Here is a 15283-nt window from a genome sequence, read left to right on the forward strand (position 1 = left end):
GGCGTAAAAACAGTACCTGCCTGCTAGGCTGGGCAGGGGGATAAAATTTAAACACTTAGCACAGGGTATGATGAATGGCGAGCTCTGGGGACAAGCTGGTGACTTTCATAAAGGTGACACCAGGGTCAGCTTGGGGGCACTAGTGTACATCCTCACTGCCCACCCCACACCCAGCTTTCTGTCCCCCCCAAATTCACATCCCTGGGGCTTTGCTCCTGTCTCCCCTAAACAAGCAATTGCTCTTAAACTCACCCGCCTCAGCAGGTGTCCTGAGTCCTCCTGGCTGGGGTCTGGCGAGATTTCTGCCTTTGCGGGGAAAGTTAGGCGCTGGATCAGGGAATCAGTTTCAGGGAAAAGGAGGGGTTCTCAGTCTCCCCAAACCATCGCATGTTAGAGCAAGAAGGAACTGTCTTGTCCTCTCCCTCCCCTTTTCCCATGCCCCAGAGAAATGGCATCAACGAACATTTGTTGATGAAGGAAGGAAGGAAGAAGTCACACGTGAAAGGCTGAGACAACATCATCCAAGCCTCGGCCGCGGGGCTGGGTTTCGGCCAAGAGCGCAGCTGCTGCTGAGGCCACGTGGCCTGGGCTCTGCACACCTTTGGGGGCAGTGGTCACAAGCCACGAGGTGATAGGTGGCCTTGAAGGAGCAGGGTAGTGGCCCTATGTGTAAGACACAGTCTTTGCGCCCACGGAGCCTGGGGGTGGGTAGGGGAGACACACACAACCATTCTTTGTGATAAGTGTAACCATCACAGTGGGAGGAACTTTTGTGGAGCATTTTTTGAGCTTCCACTCCATGCGAGGCACTGTTCAAGGTGTTTCATTGAATCTTCTTGCTCACCCTGTCCACCCTCGTTGGACAGATGAGGCAATGGAGGCTCAGAGAGGTTCAGCAGTTTGCCCAAAGCCACACAGGAAATGGTGGACATCGAAGCTCGTCTGGTCCAGAACTGCGTGGCCCAGACCAGGGAGCATCCTCGTCTTCAGAAGAGGCGGGACTGTGAGGCCGGAGGGGGTCCCCTCTGGAATGCGGCACCTGGGATGGCAGCGGCCACAGCAATGTCCACCCAAGCCATTAGCTTCTTCGTCCACTCCCTCCTCCTCCGCGCCTCCTCCCGGGATGGGCTTGAAACCAAGCTTAGCCCCTTTGTGTTGTGTCTGGAAAGCAGACATCCTGTCCCCGTGGGGGTTCTGGGTTCTGCTCTACCCCCTGCCTGTCCCCAAATTCCAGTGGCTTTCAGCGCCTCACCAGGCCCTCCAGACAGCTGACATTTTACACCGCCCCTGTGGTCAGGCTCCGGGCAGCGAAAACAGGATTAGCCCCGTGGAGGCAGATCACGTAATTAAACTTCCGGAGGGAAGGAAGAAGGCTGTCTCCTCTCCTCTTAAAAGGGGAGCGGGGGCTCCTGATGGTCCAGGCTGAGAGATTTTACCCCCCGTCATCAATTCTGACTCAGCGGAAGGCCAAGAACATCCATCCATCCATCATCCTCCTCCTGTCCACCCACCCCACAAATACTGACTGAGATCCTCACCTGTGCCCGGCACTGTGTGCTCTCCGGGGTAGATAAATGGGGGACCACCCTGGCTCGCACGCTTGGTTTGGCCAAGAGAATGTTCCAGAAGTGAGGCTGCATCAGCTTGGAGACTAGACCTCAAGACACCTCGAAGCTTCCATTCTTTCTCCTGTAGCCCCGCCCCCACCTGGAGGATGAGCCTGGGCCAACCTGCTGGGGGAGGAGTGACCACGTGGGGGAGAGCCAGGTCCTCCCCGCAGAGGCCATTCTAGACCAACTGCCAAGCAGCTGACCCTCAGACACGCCAGGGAGGCCAGCCTCCGTCAGCAGAGCCACCTACCTGACGCGCAGTGGACCACAGAGGCATGACAGAGCCCGGACAGCCAGCATCATGACCCGTAGACTCACCCAGTGCTTATTGCTCTAAGCCACCAAATGCTGGGGTGATTTGTGTCGCAGCGTTCTGACTACAGATTGTTTTTCTACAACCTGCCTCTTTAAAAGCTTAGGAAGCACTTTTATTTTTTTTAAACACAGGAGAAATTGAGACTCTGAGGCATCACCCATGGTTAATGTGGGCGACAGTCAGTGGTTCTCCTGTAATTTTCTCTGGTTTCTCTTGTTATTACGATTGAGAAATGACAATGTGCCAGAATCCTTGTATGTAGCTTTCCCTTGGTCCTCTCAATAACCCTGTGACATGGTGGGCGTTATTACCCCCACTTTACAGATGGGGAAACTGAGGCCCAGACAGGGGTGTGATTTGCCCAAGCCCTCCTTGGGACAGCCCTGGGATTTGAACCCCCTCCCCCTCACCCCCCAGCCCTCGGGCTTCATCTGCCTTTGGTGAACGTCAATGTTACCTCCCATACCTTGCGTTTTCATGGTCCAGGTTCTCCAGAATGTTCCCATCTGTTATCGCTGGTGTGTGGGAGGGGTGCAGGTGGTGAGCAGAGGACGGCATTCTTATTTTTGTTTTCTCAATGGGGAAACTGAGGCCCGGGGAGGGGGAATGTGGGGACCTGTCCAGCTGGGACCGTGGGGCTGCCCTCCCTCCCACCTTCTGCAGCTCTGCTCCCGTTCCTGGGTCCCTTGATCGGAGCCCAAAGCCCCAGCCCTCCCTCCGGCCCTCCCCCAGGCTTGTCCCCCCAGGGAGCGCTGAGGAGGACAGTGATGGATTTGGGCCAGCCTTCATTTTCTTCCTCCAGCCTCGCATCCTGGCTGCCTCTCCCCCCACCTCCTCTTCTCCTCCTGCAGACGGATGACAAGTGAGAATGCCTGTGACCCAGAGAAATTATCTTCCCTTCTCTTTCACTGCATAATTTTCTGCCCTCTCGTCTGGACAAGCCTGGGTGATTTTTAGCTACAAAAAAAAAGGGGGGGGGGAAATTATCATTCAGGAAAAAAAAAAAAGGAGGAGGCTCCTTGCTATCCGACAGACAGGCTGTCTCCTGGGTGAAAATGAGTATCTCCTGCCTTGCGAACTCTGGGGACCTTCGAAGGGGCGGGGTGTTCACACTCGCAGGGTGACCGCGGGCACCCCGGAAGGCAAGGCCCACGGCCCCAGCAAGTTCCAGAGGTTTGAGGCAGCCACAGGTTCTTCTGGGGGGACCTCAGTGCCCACCCCCATGTGGGTGCACACCTTGAGGACATCCAGGGAAGACGGCACACCTGTGAGAGCCCCAGAACCACCTAGCAATCCAGCCTCATGGTGCGCAGGACCCCGGCAACTTTCCCCCCAGTTTGTGGCTTTCTGGAAGGTTCTCTCCCTGCCCAACACACGTGCACAGGCACACACAGGGTCTGCTCCACAGGTCAGCAAGAAAAGCATTATTGGCTTCCTTTTTAAAAATCTCTATTTTATTTTTCTGATTTAAAATGTCAAACATTACAAGCAAAGGGCCACCTGTTTTCTCAGTCCTGTAAGTAGCCACTGCCTCTGGTTTGGTGCCCATTTTTCCAGACTCTTCCATTCAGACATCATGATTATAAGAATGTATACACACACACACACACACACACACACACACAAGAGACACAGAACTCCCTGAGTTCCTCACTCAGCACTGCCACTTACTGTGCGGCCTTAAATGAGTTACTTAACCTTTCTGAATGTGTTTCCTCATCTGTAAAATGGGTACAAGTCAGGGATTGTACACTGTAGGGAAAATTAAATGAATGAACAAAGGTAATGTGCTTAGAACAGGAGCATTCAATAAGCATTAGCCATTATTTCAGTTTTCAAATTATGTATGTAGAGCCCTGGACTCTGTTGGGCACATCGGGTGGAGGAGGGAGAGGCTCGGAGTACACCCTCCCCTCATCCCAGCACTTGAATCACATTAGTCTCCCTTTTGTTTTATATGTTGTGAGCTGTTTGGCAAAACAGATTCTTCTGCTTAAAACGAAACAGACAACACACACACACATCCCGGCTGTAAAGCCACTAGCATTGGGGTTTGGGTGAGGGTGTTATCGCCAGACTGAGCTGGTCTAATCCCAGCTCTGCTGTGTGACCTTGCAGGAGTGACTTTGCCTCTCTGAGCCCCTGTATCACCACCTACAAAATGGAGCTAAGAACAGCACCGAGAGATCTTGTGAAGCATCACTGAGATAACGTGTCTGCGTGACACCAAGCTGTCCCGCCAAAGAGGAGCTGCTGCTGCTGGTGGTGGTAATATCAGCTCTGGGCGTGACTTTGGAATGGATGGGTGGGGAGTGGTTCTTGTTCAGGGTCTAGAAGCAACCGCGGGATGTTGTGGGCAAAGCAACTGTTCTAAACCCTATTCCTCTCTCAGACCTCCTTCTCCCCCAACCCGTGGCTGTTCCTTTGGGGTCAGAGGTGAGCCTCTTGGGGCGATGAAGGCCCTGAAATGATGCCCATGCACACTTCTTTTGCATCCACTGAAAAATAGTTCTCTTCCTGGCAAAGATCTTAGCTTTCTTCAGATACTCAAAGTGGTTGTTAATCCAAGAGGTAAGAACTTCAGAGGCTTCACGTGTGCTCCCTGCTGCCTGCAAAGTCCTGCTTCTCTACCGCCGGGCAGCAAGGGCTAGTATTCTCTAAGGCAGTGTTCTGAGGACCCTGGGGGCCCCGGAGACCCTTTCCGGGGGTCCGGGGGCCCTCTCTTCTCCACTCTGCATCTTTGTTCCACCTGGCTTTCCTTACACACCTCAACCGGCACAACAGATCACAGTGGACTGAAATGCAGAAGCAGGTTTGAGAACCGAGGTGTTTTCTCTTAAGCCAGGCATTACAGAGATGTGCAAAAACATAAAACCATGCCACTTTGCTCACTAAATTGCAAACCCTGACTCTCCCATAAGACATTTGCTGAGAAACATCTCCAGGGACCACAAGGAAGCTGAAAATCTCAAGGTGGCCCTTGAAGGAAGCTGGTGATAGAAAAGGGTGTTTCTTGGCCAACCAGCATGAACCACTGAATACATGAAACCTTTTTCTTAAAGGAATAGGTTCAAAGGATTCAAAGTTGACTCTGGACAGACTGCTGCCTCTGCAGGTTGGAGGTTAATAATCAGGGCATCCACCGGCCTCGTTAAAGAGGTTAAAATTCTTCCTCTTTCCCTCAGTTCCCACTGTCCCTGGAGAAAGAGGAGCATCGTCTGCTCACCTGAGGAAATGCTGACTGCTCTTGGAAGGCATCTAGGTTCCAAAACACAGCTGTGAGGCCTGAGGCATCTCTTTCCCATATAAGCCCCAGGGTTCCAGGGAAGTTAGCTGTGAGAAGGCGAAACCCTGCCAGGCTCTAAGTGGGAAGGGCAGAGGTTTTGGGGTGAGGGGGAATTTGCGGGTGACTCTCTACTCTCAGACCTTGTTTCCAGAATATTCCAGAACATTCTTGGGGTGTGGTCTGGGCTCTGTCGCTGAATCTCCATCCGTCAGGGTGCTAGAAGGAAAGACATGGTAATCAGGGAGGGTTTGGTAAAGGAACCAAGGTGTGAGTGAGGGGAAGAGACCTCAGGAAGGGGTGAGAAGTCCCTTGGGGCGAGCAACTCTGCTTGGAAGGGTCAAGGTGTCCAGAGGGTTCCTGTCTTCTCAGTGGGGGCAATATCACCCCAAAGGGGCAAAGATTGCTTCTCGCGAGAGGAAACCAATTTTACTCTATTTATGAACTGCAAATACACACACTGTATATTTGTGTATTCCAATTTCATGCGGTGGCAAGGAGATGGTGATTAGGGGAAAAAAACTGTCTAGAAAGTCTCCCTAAAGGATGATGATGAAAAGAGGCTGAGAAACACTGCTGTGGGTGATGGAGAGCCGTGCGGGTCAGGGGCTGTGGCCTCTCTGGGCGGAGACAGTCATGGTGACCCCACAGCAGGGGGCCTGAGGTATCAGTACCCCAACCTCTTTTTCCTCCCACTTCTCACCTTCCTCCAGGGCCACACACACCTGGGAGCCCCAGAGGGGTTCCGCTGACACGGCGCCTCTGGGCCGGCCTCCCGGGCACAGAGCAGGTGGATAACAGTAGATTGGAGGGGGTGGGTGGACTGGATGGTGTCAGCATTTGATCCTGAGTTAATTTCCACCCCTTAGAAGCTGAGCGATTTTGGATCAGATCTACTTGACACCGTTTTCGGCCTGACTTCCCAGCTCTCTGTTGGAAACTTTATCCCTCTCTCCCTCTCTATCCAAGAATCCACGGAGTCAGACGGTGTGTGGATACATCAATCATGATATCTGGGGCGAGATAATGGATTAACAAGGAGATAGGGGTGTGAAATGGACAGTCACCCTGCAGGGAGGTAAGCTGAGGGATGTACAAATGTCATGTGAAGTGGGGGGAGGCAGGGAGAGGATTCCAGCTGGGCGAGGCCCTGAGAGATGGGGAGTGCTTTTCACGCCGAGGCTGGTCTGCCTCTGTGCCCCTGTTCGTGCCATTCCACCTTAGAATGCTTATCCTTCCCCTCTCCATCTGCTTCAGTTTGACCCATCTAACCTGAGATCCATCTTTTCCACAAAGCCTTTTCTTCCCTGAGGTCTGTACCAACTTCTTGCTTGAGATTTCTTGGAGGTAGAGACAACCCCAACTTTCAATCACTTCTGGTATCCCGTCTCTCAGGACATGTGGAAAACAACTGAGACAGAAGCCCCAGGGCCAGGCTGGAAGCTCCCTGTGTGGTAGTGGATCGGCTCATCAGAGTTATCAGTTCTCAACCCTGGATGCCCATCACAAGGACCTGGGGGGCTTCGAAACATCACCAAGTTCCCAGATGAGTTATTGCAGAATCCTTGGGAGTGGGGTCAAGACATATGTTTATAAGAAAGTCCCCAGGGAATCTTAATAAGCAGGTAGGTACAGGATGAATCACGTAACAGACTGTATAATTGGATGACACACACGTGACTGTCTATAGTCTTCCTTTAAAAAAAAAAATTGAGATAAAACTTAAAATGCACATTTCCATGAATTTTTACCTGTGTAAACACCCATGTACCCACCACCCAGATCAAGACATAGAACATCCCCAGCCCATGCCAGGCTCCCTCAAGCCCCTCTGTCACTGTCCCACTCCCCCGGAGGAACCACTGTTCTGATTTCTATCAACAACCATTCATTAATTTCACCTCGTCTTCAACTCTGGCCCAGTGGGATCACACGGGGGTTTTGTGTCTGGCCTCCTTCACTCAGTGAACACTGTCTGTGAGATTCACCCGTGCTGTTGTGTTAGATCCGTTGTTTCTTTTTCATTGTTGACAAGTATTCAGTTGTGTGAACGTGCCACAGTTCATTTACCCATTGTTCTGTTGGTCGACATTTGGGCTGTTCTGGGTCTTCAGCTATTGCAATCAAAGCTGCTCTGAACATCCTTACAGAGATTTTTGTGTGTGTCTACGTCCCGGCTGTAATTGTACTTTTTTCCTTTCTCTCTTCCCTTTGCACCCCAAATCTAATTTTTGATCGTCAATGTTCGTAAACCAGCAATTCGTTTGCGTTAAGAAAAGGAAGTCAGAATAGTATGTGTCTCCTAGCTTCTTCCTTGAAGTTTTTGTCTTTTCAATAACACCAAGGCCCTGGGCCACTTCCTCCAAACTGCTGTGTCTTCAAAAGCTCCAGATGATGCTAACAGTGACATCAGCTCGATCTTCAGCATTGACGCCACATCTGGAGTTTTCCAGGCATGTGAACGATCACATCTTGGTTGAGAGGCAGCTGAAAGCACACTTCCTAGTAGACAGCGTGGCCGTCACGATGTTCTTGATTCTCAGTTCTGGCAGCTATGTTGACAGCCGTCTTTTATGTCAATAATCCTTTGCGCTCAGATGATTTCAGCACCCAAGATGGTACGTACATAGTAGGCCTTCAACAAACGTTTGTTGATTGAATGTCAACCTGCTGCAAGCTCAGGCAGAGAGCAGTGAGATCAGCATCTACACTGCGGAGCTGGCACCTTCCCCTGGGGCACAGTGGCTTCTCTTGGCCCAGCTGCACCTTGACCTCAGCTGGGACTGGATTACGGGGGCAGGACCGGGATGGCCCCGCTGTCAGATTCTAGGAACCAGGGCTCACACGTTCATCCCACCTGGATGTGACTTGTGCTTTCAACCATCCACATTTCTGAGGCCTCAACTCTAGGAAATCTGGAGTTTGTGGCCATTGTATGATTTCTATTTCAATGATTACCTTTGCTTACCAAGGATTTATGTGGTTCTCTCGAGAGAACACAAAAAACTGAATACATATCTTCTTCTCCTCTTCCTCCTCCTCCTTCTTTTAACATTATGTAAAGAATTTGCACATTCTCATAACTTTTCTTTCTTGTTCCACAAAGCATTGCTTGTCACAAGGCGCTTCAAAACCTGCAAACCCAGGGGACAGCAGAAAGGTCTCTGCAGGGCTCGTGCAGAAAAATTTTCTTTCTCTTACTCTTGTTCACGCTTTATCACCTTGGGCCCTTTCTCCATCCAGGTTCAATAAACACATGAGTTAAACCCCAGAAAGCAATCTTTCTCAAATAGTGATGTCTGTCCACAAAACTAGCTTTTGGATGAAATAAGGATCACATGTGAAAAAAGAATCCTTGTTGATTTTGATTCATTTCCCCTTAGCCCTTCCCAATAAATACGGAACTTGAAGTTGAGATATTCAAGCAAACAGTAGGTTCATTTAACCATCAACGACAGCTCTTCCATATCCATTGTTCCATGGTAGAATCTCAAGGCTGCTGCTTTTGAGCTCAGACTCACCCATATTGTTACTCACTTCTTTTGGGCCCTAATTCTTTACTCCATGTACCAGCCCAAGGGGTGCTTTTGACAACAAATAGCAGAAAACCCAACTAACTGTGTCTTAAATGGGGGCCATTCTTCTTTTATCATGAAAAAAAATCTGGAGGGAAGTGTGGCTTGTCTGTTTTTGTGATTCTCATGGCCTTTCCCTCAAGGTTGCAAAATAGCTGCTGCAGCTCCAGGCATCACATCTGAATTAAAGGCAAAAAGAAAGGAGGAAGGGAGAGGGCCTATCGTTTCACTCTCTCTTGATCAGGAAAACAAAAAAAAATTTCCTGGGAAGCTTCTAGCAAATTTCTGTGTAGGTCAGATTGGCTAGAATTTTGTCTCAGACTCCTCTAGCTGCCGGGGGGCTGGGGAAGCAAGTGGAAGGCAGCACAGGCCAAGGAGATTAGAAATGACTGGTTAGCCCCAGGCACCTGCCGCATCCTGTTTCCATCCTACCTCCCACACTTCACTCTTACAACATTGATGTCTTTCCTGTTTGAATGCATCGTGAGCCCTCGACAGTTGCCTCTGAATCTCTCGAGCCCATTCTGCACATCATCCGCTGTGTTCCAAGAACCCTGGCCAACTCTGCGTCCTTAAGGAGAGGGGCCCCTGCTTCTATGAACTTGCTTGTCTCTCTGCCTGAGATGTTGCTCATCCCCCCTCACTTCCATCATGTATAGGTGGTCTCTTTCGAGTCTTTAAGTCTGGGCTTAAATGTCACTTCCTTGGAATGGCCTTCCCAGACCAAAGTCAGCCCTTTCGCTAGCCTTCATCCCTACCTGAAATTACACATTTATTCCTATAACTTGCCTTGCCTTCTGCTTTCCTGCCAGACCTCAGGAGGTAAGAACTTTCTGTCCGGGCTGTACGCACTTGCCCCGGGCAAAACACAGTGCCAGGCTCTCCAGAAACATTTGTGGAATGAACAAGTGAAAGGGAGGAGGGAAAAAAAAAGCCAATAGTCTCAGAATTGTTGGCAGATATTGTCAAATGGGGACAATGGTTCAAATAAAACCAGACCTTTACATAATGGCACTCTTGTTAGGAGTGAGATGTGTGTACACACACGTGCGTGCACACACACACACACACACACATAACAAAACAAAACAAGAATTAAAAAGCTGAGGAATTCTGAGGCATAATAAAAATAAAAGACACCCTCAAAAAAAAAAAATAGAGAAAGAAATTAAGACCCCCTCATACTTCCCACCAGCCCTTTTGCTTCATTCCTGTTTGGGGACCACGAGGGGGAAGCCAGGCAGCCTCAGTGGACAGAGAACAGTTAATCATTTGCAGCCCTCTCTGATTTTTGGGCTCCAAGGCATTTCTTCTCATGTGGCCCCAGGGCTGCTAGCTTGTGCCAGTCGACCACGGCACGGAGGGACCAGGCCGTATTTCACCTAAAATGCACGTGTGCACCTTTGTTTGGAAAAATGCTGGCCTGAAAATCGTCCCACCTCTGTGAGAGGGGTCTCGCCCACGAAGGCCCCTGGAGGTGCCCCGTCTCCACCCGGGCAACCTCCCACCTTGACGCTCCCCTCCTAAGAGGTCACCTGCAGGCCAAGTTCATTCCCACTAAACATTCACTTCCAAAGCCAGGGCTGTGTCTCTCATCTTTGCCACTCCGGCGCCTGGCACATAGTGGATGCTTATTAAATGCTGGGTGTGGTCCCATTGAAACCCCACTTTCTTCTGATCACTGGGAAGACTCCGCCCCTCCCACGTGAAGCTTATGCAGTTCATTCTTGTCCCAGCAACTCCACACCCTTTTTGGCACAGGGTCTGTGCTCTGCCCGTCGGCGCCCAGCCTGCAGGAGATCCATAGAAACAGACCCGCAGGGGCAGCTCTCTGAACGCCAGGCACAAAGTCCTTGCTCCCATGAACACTGAGCGAAGGGAGCTGATGCTTCTTGTAAAAGCAGATTAGGAAGAAGCTTTTGCCTCTGCAGTGTTCTGGATTTGAGAACATCAGCTACACGTGAAGGGAGATGTGAGGGAGGCAAGTGGGTGGAGAGAGGGGCAGGGACTAGGGTCCTCGGTGCCGCCGAATCATTCCCAGAGCCCTCTGGGTGGACCTCCCAGGCCACTCTTTATCTCCGTCCCGCCTGGACCACCTCCACTGGCCGTGACGTCCCCTGCCCGTGCACAGCGCCCAGCGCCTTCTCCGGTTGCTGGGTTCCCTCTGTCCGGACAAGTTTGCATCTATGGGGCCTCCTGCCACCCAGGTTCTGCTCTGGTCCCAATTTTCGAGGGCGTCCTGGGAGGGTGAGCTGAGGCACTGAGCATCCGCAGCCGGATGTGGCGTGAGCCACCCTCTCTGCATGTCTGGGTGGCCCCAGGTGACGTTCAGGGGAGGTGGCTGCGGCCAGGCAGCAAGAGGGCAGGACTTTGGTAACATTTCCCCTTTCAAGGACGGGAGGGCCACCGTCCGGCCTTGACCGGAGCCCACGGAGGAGGCCCAGGCCTCTCCTCCCCAGCGACACCGTTCTCACAACCAGAAGAGGGAATCTGAATAAAGAGGAGCCGTGGGAAGAGAGCCGCCACCACCCCACCCCCTGCCACCGCCACGGTTTCCAGGCGACACGCGGGCTGTCGCGGTCGCTGTCATACAAACCCTCTTCCCGTAAGATGGCGGGTCCCATGGGGAGAAGGGGTGAAGAGGAATATTTTATCAGCCGTGTACATATGTAACCAGAAATGGGGCTGAAAAGCAAAACCTCGTTTCCCTGAATAGAGCGAAGGAGGGCGGAGGGAGAGGGCTGGCGGGGCGGCTGGAAGGGGCTTATCTGCGCCAGGTCAACAGCCAGAACACGGACGGGACCGCGGTTCTCACCCTCCGTGTTGTCAGCGTAACGCAGACGGCTGTTCCGGGCACGAAGTTTAAAAGCCATCTTGTTTTCGTATAAGAATCTGATATATATATATATATAGTGAAGGAAAAAAACCAAAGAAGAAGAAACATTTAAAAACTGCACAGGAACAGGAGGGCGATTCTCCAACAGAGAAGGGAGCCGAAGTTCCCGTTCACAGGCCACTTGTCACTCGTGGTTTGAGGATGGCTTTGCTCCTGCGGGGAGCAAGCCCTAAGGGCTGGCCTCCTGTGAGTTGAAGTTCCAAGTTCATTCTGCAGCCGGGGCGAGCTAGCGTGGTGCTTGGACGGAGAAAGTCAGGCTTCCCCTCAGGGTCTGAAGAGGCAGAAGGCTGTCCAGGCACATGGGATGGAAGGTACAATCTCTCCTCTGCTCTGAAAAAGGCAGCATCTCTCCCCTGCCTCCATGAGCACCATCCTCTTTGGATCTAAAGCACGAGGGGAAAAATACAACAAAATAATGTGCTGAAATGCTTGCTTTGCCCAAGGATTGAGTGCGAAAGGGACCAACCTGGCAGCCACCGGCCGGTCTGCCCAGGGAAAGGGACCGCTCAAACGGCGTGTCGTGAATGAGGCTGGTTTATCGGTGCTGCTTGGTGTGCTGTGCTAGTTGGGGACGTAGGAGGAGAAGGTAGAGACCCACCGGCGGGCTGGGAGGCAGAAATGAGGCGTTCTCCTGGCCACTGGTCTTGACGGCCATTCCCCAAGAACAGAGTACGGACACGATCAGATGGGAAGACAGCACAACCTTCGCCTGCCCTGCCCAGACTCAGGCTGGGGGCTCCTGCTACCAGCTCACGCAGAAGTTTGTGAGATTATTAAAGTTAAGCAAAGAGGGATGGAGAGCGAGCAGGAGAGAGAGAAGAGGAAAGACAGAGAGAGAGAGAGAGGAGAGGGAGAGAGAGGTGAGAAACGCAAGAACCCATCTGGGCAATGCATCACATTGAAATTGCCCCGCATTAAAAATTCACCAGCCAGTGAATTTTCAAGGGATTTGTAGTAATTAGATGACAAAACGCTGGCAAATCTCAGGCTTGCCAAAGATGTTACTCAGGGGTCAAAGACTCGACACTTTCGGCTGGGTAATTTGTAAGTGTCAATCACTCGCTGCCATCAGAGAGAAGGGAACGATCTAACGGCTGCATTCTAACTAAGTCGAGGCGCGAGCCTTCAGCCGGCCGTCTGCCAGCAAACCCCCAGACCCCGCGGCCGCGCCACGCTCTGGCTCAGGCGCAGACAGTGGCTGCGGCCCCGCCTGGGGCTCGGAGCCACGCCGGCCAACCCAACTTTCCAACTTCTTGACTGATTTTACTCCCCGTTGTCACTCTCAGAAAGCAGGGGCTTGCCAAGAGTTGGACATCCCTTCTTCACGGCAGGGCAAGTTTCCTGTGGCCGGCAGCCGGTGAAGGGCGAAATGGGGCTCTCGGTGCCTGTGCGGGGCCCCAGGGCCTCAGTCTTCTGATCTGCGAAGTGGGGGTAAGACTCGCCTGGCAGGGCCGTTCAGACTGAAGGAGGAAGAACTCACTCTCTACCTATTGAACAGACCCAGTGTCTACCCGGCCTTGTCCCAGGAGCTGTGCTGGGCTGAGAGAACACACCTGGCGGCCTCAGGGAACATTCTAGTTGGTGATGGTGGGGTGAACAGACAATAAAACAAATCAACAGAAAGCCTGTCTGAGGGTGGTAAGTGCTGGGAAGAAAATGAAACAGAGTTGGGAGGAAGGGGAGGAAATGAGAGGCGGGAACGCCCACCAGAGGGCCCTGCAAGGCCAAACCCCGAGGCCCCGAGGCCTGGACGACTCTGTTCTGAGATTTATCCTGAGGCTGGAGACTGCGGGACAAATGCAGGCAGGGATGGGGTGGGACTCGGCCCCCCAAAGCCTTTGATGCCTTGATGTCCCAAGAAGCTGGACTTGGTGCAGCCCAGACTGGACGGCCCCTGCTCAAACCTGATCCCGGTCCCAACGAGGAGAGAAAGCACCTGGAGATGCGCACACGTGGCGTCTGGCCTGCCTGTGGGCCTTGGCCGATCGCTGTAGGGCGAGTGGATCTCATTTCAGCTCCTCACGCTGAAAGCGAGCTGCAAAGGGGACTGTGAGCCCGAAGGTAAAATGATGCCATCAGGACAGCGGCTGGCCCGGGACTGCCTGCAGCCCAGAATGGAGACAGACGAGGAGCGACCACTCTCTCCCTCGCTGCTCCTGCCCATCAGGGTATTTTTTTGGAAAGAGCACTGGCTTTGGAGCCAGATGGACCCCAGGCCCTGAAGGCTGACTCTACTGTTTCTGAGCTGTGTGACCCTGGGGAAAGCACTCCATCTCTCTGAGCCTTAGTGTCCACATCTGGGCCATGGGCACATGGGCCCCACTCACACAGTACAGACAGGCATTATTAATAAAAATCTAGCTCGGAGGAGGTTCTCAACAGAAGTACTTCACATTCGAACACAGCCCCGAGAAAGGAAAGATGGTCGGACTCTGGCTTAACGAGCACCCTAATCAGCAGAAGAAGTCTGTAGCCAAACCACACTTCAGGGGGATAAACTAGGGGGCAAAGCTCTGCTTTAAAAGAGCTGGAACAGAGCGTCTTTGTATCGTTCGCTGCCTGATTTGCAAAATAAATGCCCAAAGTGGAATCCCTATGCAGAGAATATTTATGTATTTGACGAATACTCACACTGGGTCCGGGCAGGGGCTGGGGCTAGTATCTGTAAATCACTCTCTCCCCGGAGCTCTTCCTGTTCATTTCACATTTGCGTTGGTGGGGGCAGGGCGCCGTGCTGGGCGCATTTATTTCCCTCACCCGCCTCCTTCCCGGGGCCCGGGTCTCCATCCCCGGGAGCCTCGGCTGCAGGTTTAACTGGGCTGTGAAACTGCTCAAGGGGAAAATGAGAAACTACCCCGTGTTTCAGGGGAGGCAGTGGGCTGGGCTTCCTGACTCCGATGGCCAACCGTCACCACCCCGACGGAGCTCGAATAACTGGAAGCTCCCCTCTCGGGACCGGAGGCACCCACGGAACCCACACCGAGCTTCCCTGCCGCTCAGAGGCCCCGAGGCCCACTTGAGATGCAAATGACAATTAGCAGCAGCAGCAGCAGCAAGTTGGTGCCGCTATTCTCCAAGGCCCCTCGTGAATATCTCCCATCTCTGCAGTTTCGACTGGGGAATCCAAGCTGACCCAGCATTTGCTTAAGGATCAATGGGACCGAGAATCCTTGCACAGATAACACCGATCGCCACCCGCCCCTACAACGCTGCTGTTCACTGAGCACTTACTGCGGGCCCGGCGCTGAGCTGAGGCCTCGTGAGCTTCCCCTCAGCTCACCCTCACAAGGACCCGGTGGCATTGGTAGATGACCGTCCCTGAGCCCATGTGCGGGTGGCCCCCTCCCACTTCCGGTGCCCTCTCCTTGCTCTGATCTCCAGCCCTTCTCTCTGCTTGACACTGCATTGCAGGTATGTTGTGGACGGCCCCAGGCTTGTTTGTGATGAAGGCGGGCAACCTCTTCACCTCCCTGGGTCAGAGCCTGCAGATTTTAAACTACCCGTTCACTGTGAATCAGGGCAAGAGCTGATGTGGTGGGCGGGCCCTGGAGGACACGGACTACGTCTGGGCCAGCAGAGGCCAAGGCTTGGGCTGGGCACACG

At 52.6% G+C, this 15283-nt stretch overlaps 1 protein-coding gene across 2 annotated transcripts in view; it reads right to left on the reverse strand.

The window, feature by feature from the left end:
• Positions 1 to 3358: 3358 nt before the first annotated feature.
• The window catches only part of RBM19 (RNA binding motif protein 19), a 131646-nt gene continuing 119721 nt past the window's right edge, over positions 3359 to 15283 (reverse strand). The window contains exon 25 of one of the 2 annotated variants that reach the window (XM_014562298.2): positions 3359 to 5428. The gene's annotated coding sequence lies outside the window, so the exon portion shown is untranslated. Of the gene's footprint in view, positions 5429 to 8311; positions 12064 to 15283 lie in introns of those variants that run through there. The other variant, XM_014562297.2, reaches the window with a different exon arrangement.

This window comes from Camelus ferus, chromosome 32 (assembly GCF_009834535.1).
Source record: "Camelus ferus isolate YT-003-E chromosome 32, BCGSAC_Cfer_1.0, whole genome shotgun sequence".
In the NCBI taxonomy this organism is placed as follows: domain Eukaryota; kingdom Metazoa; phylum Chordata; class Mammalia; order Artiodactyla; family Camelidae; genus Camelus; species Camelus ferus.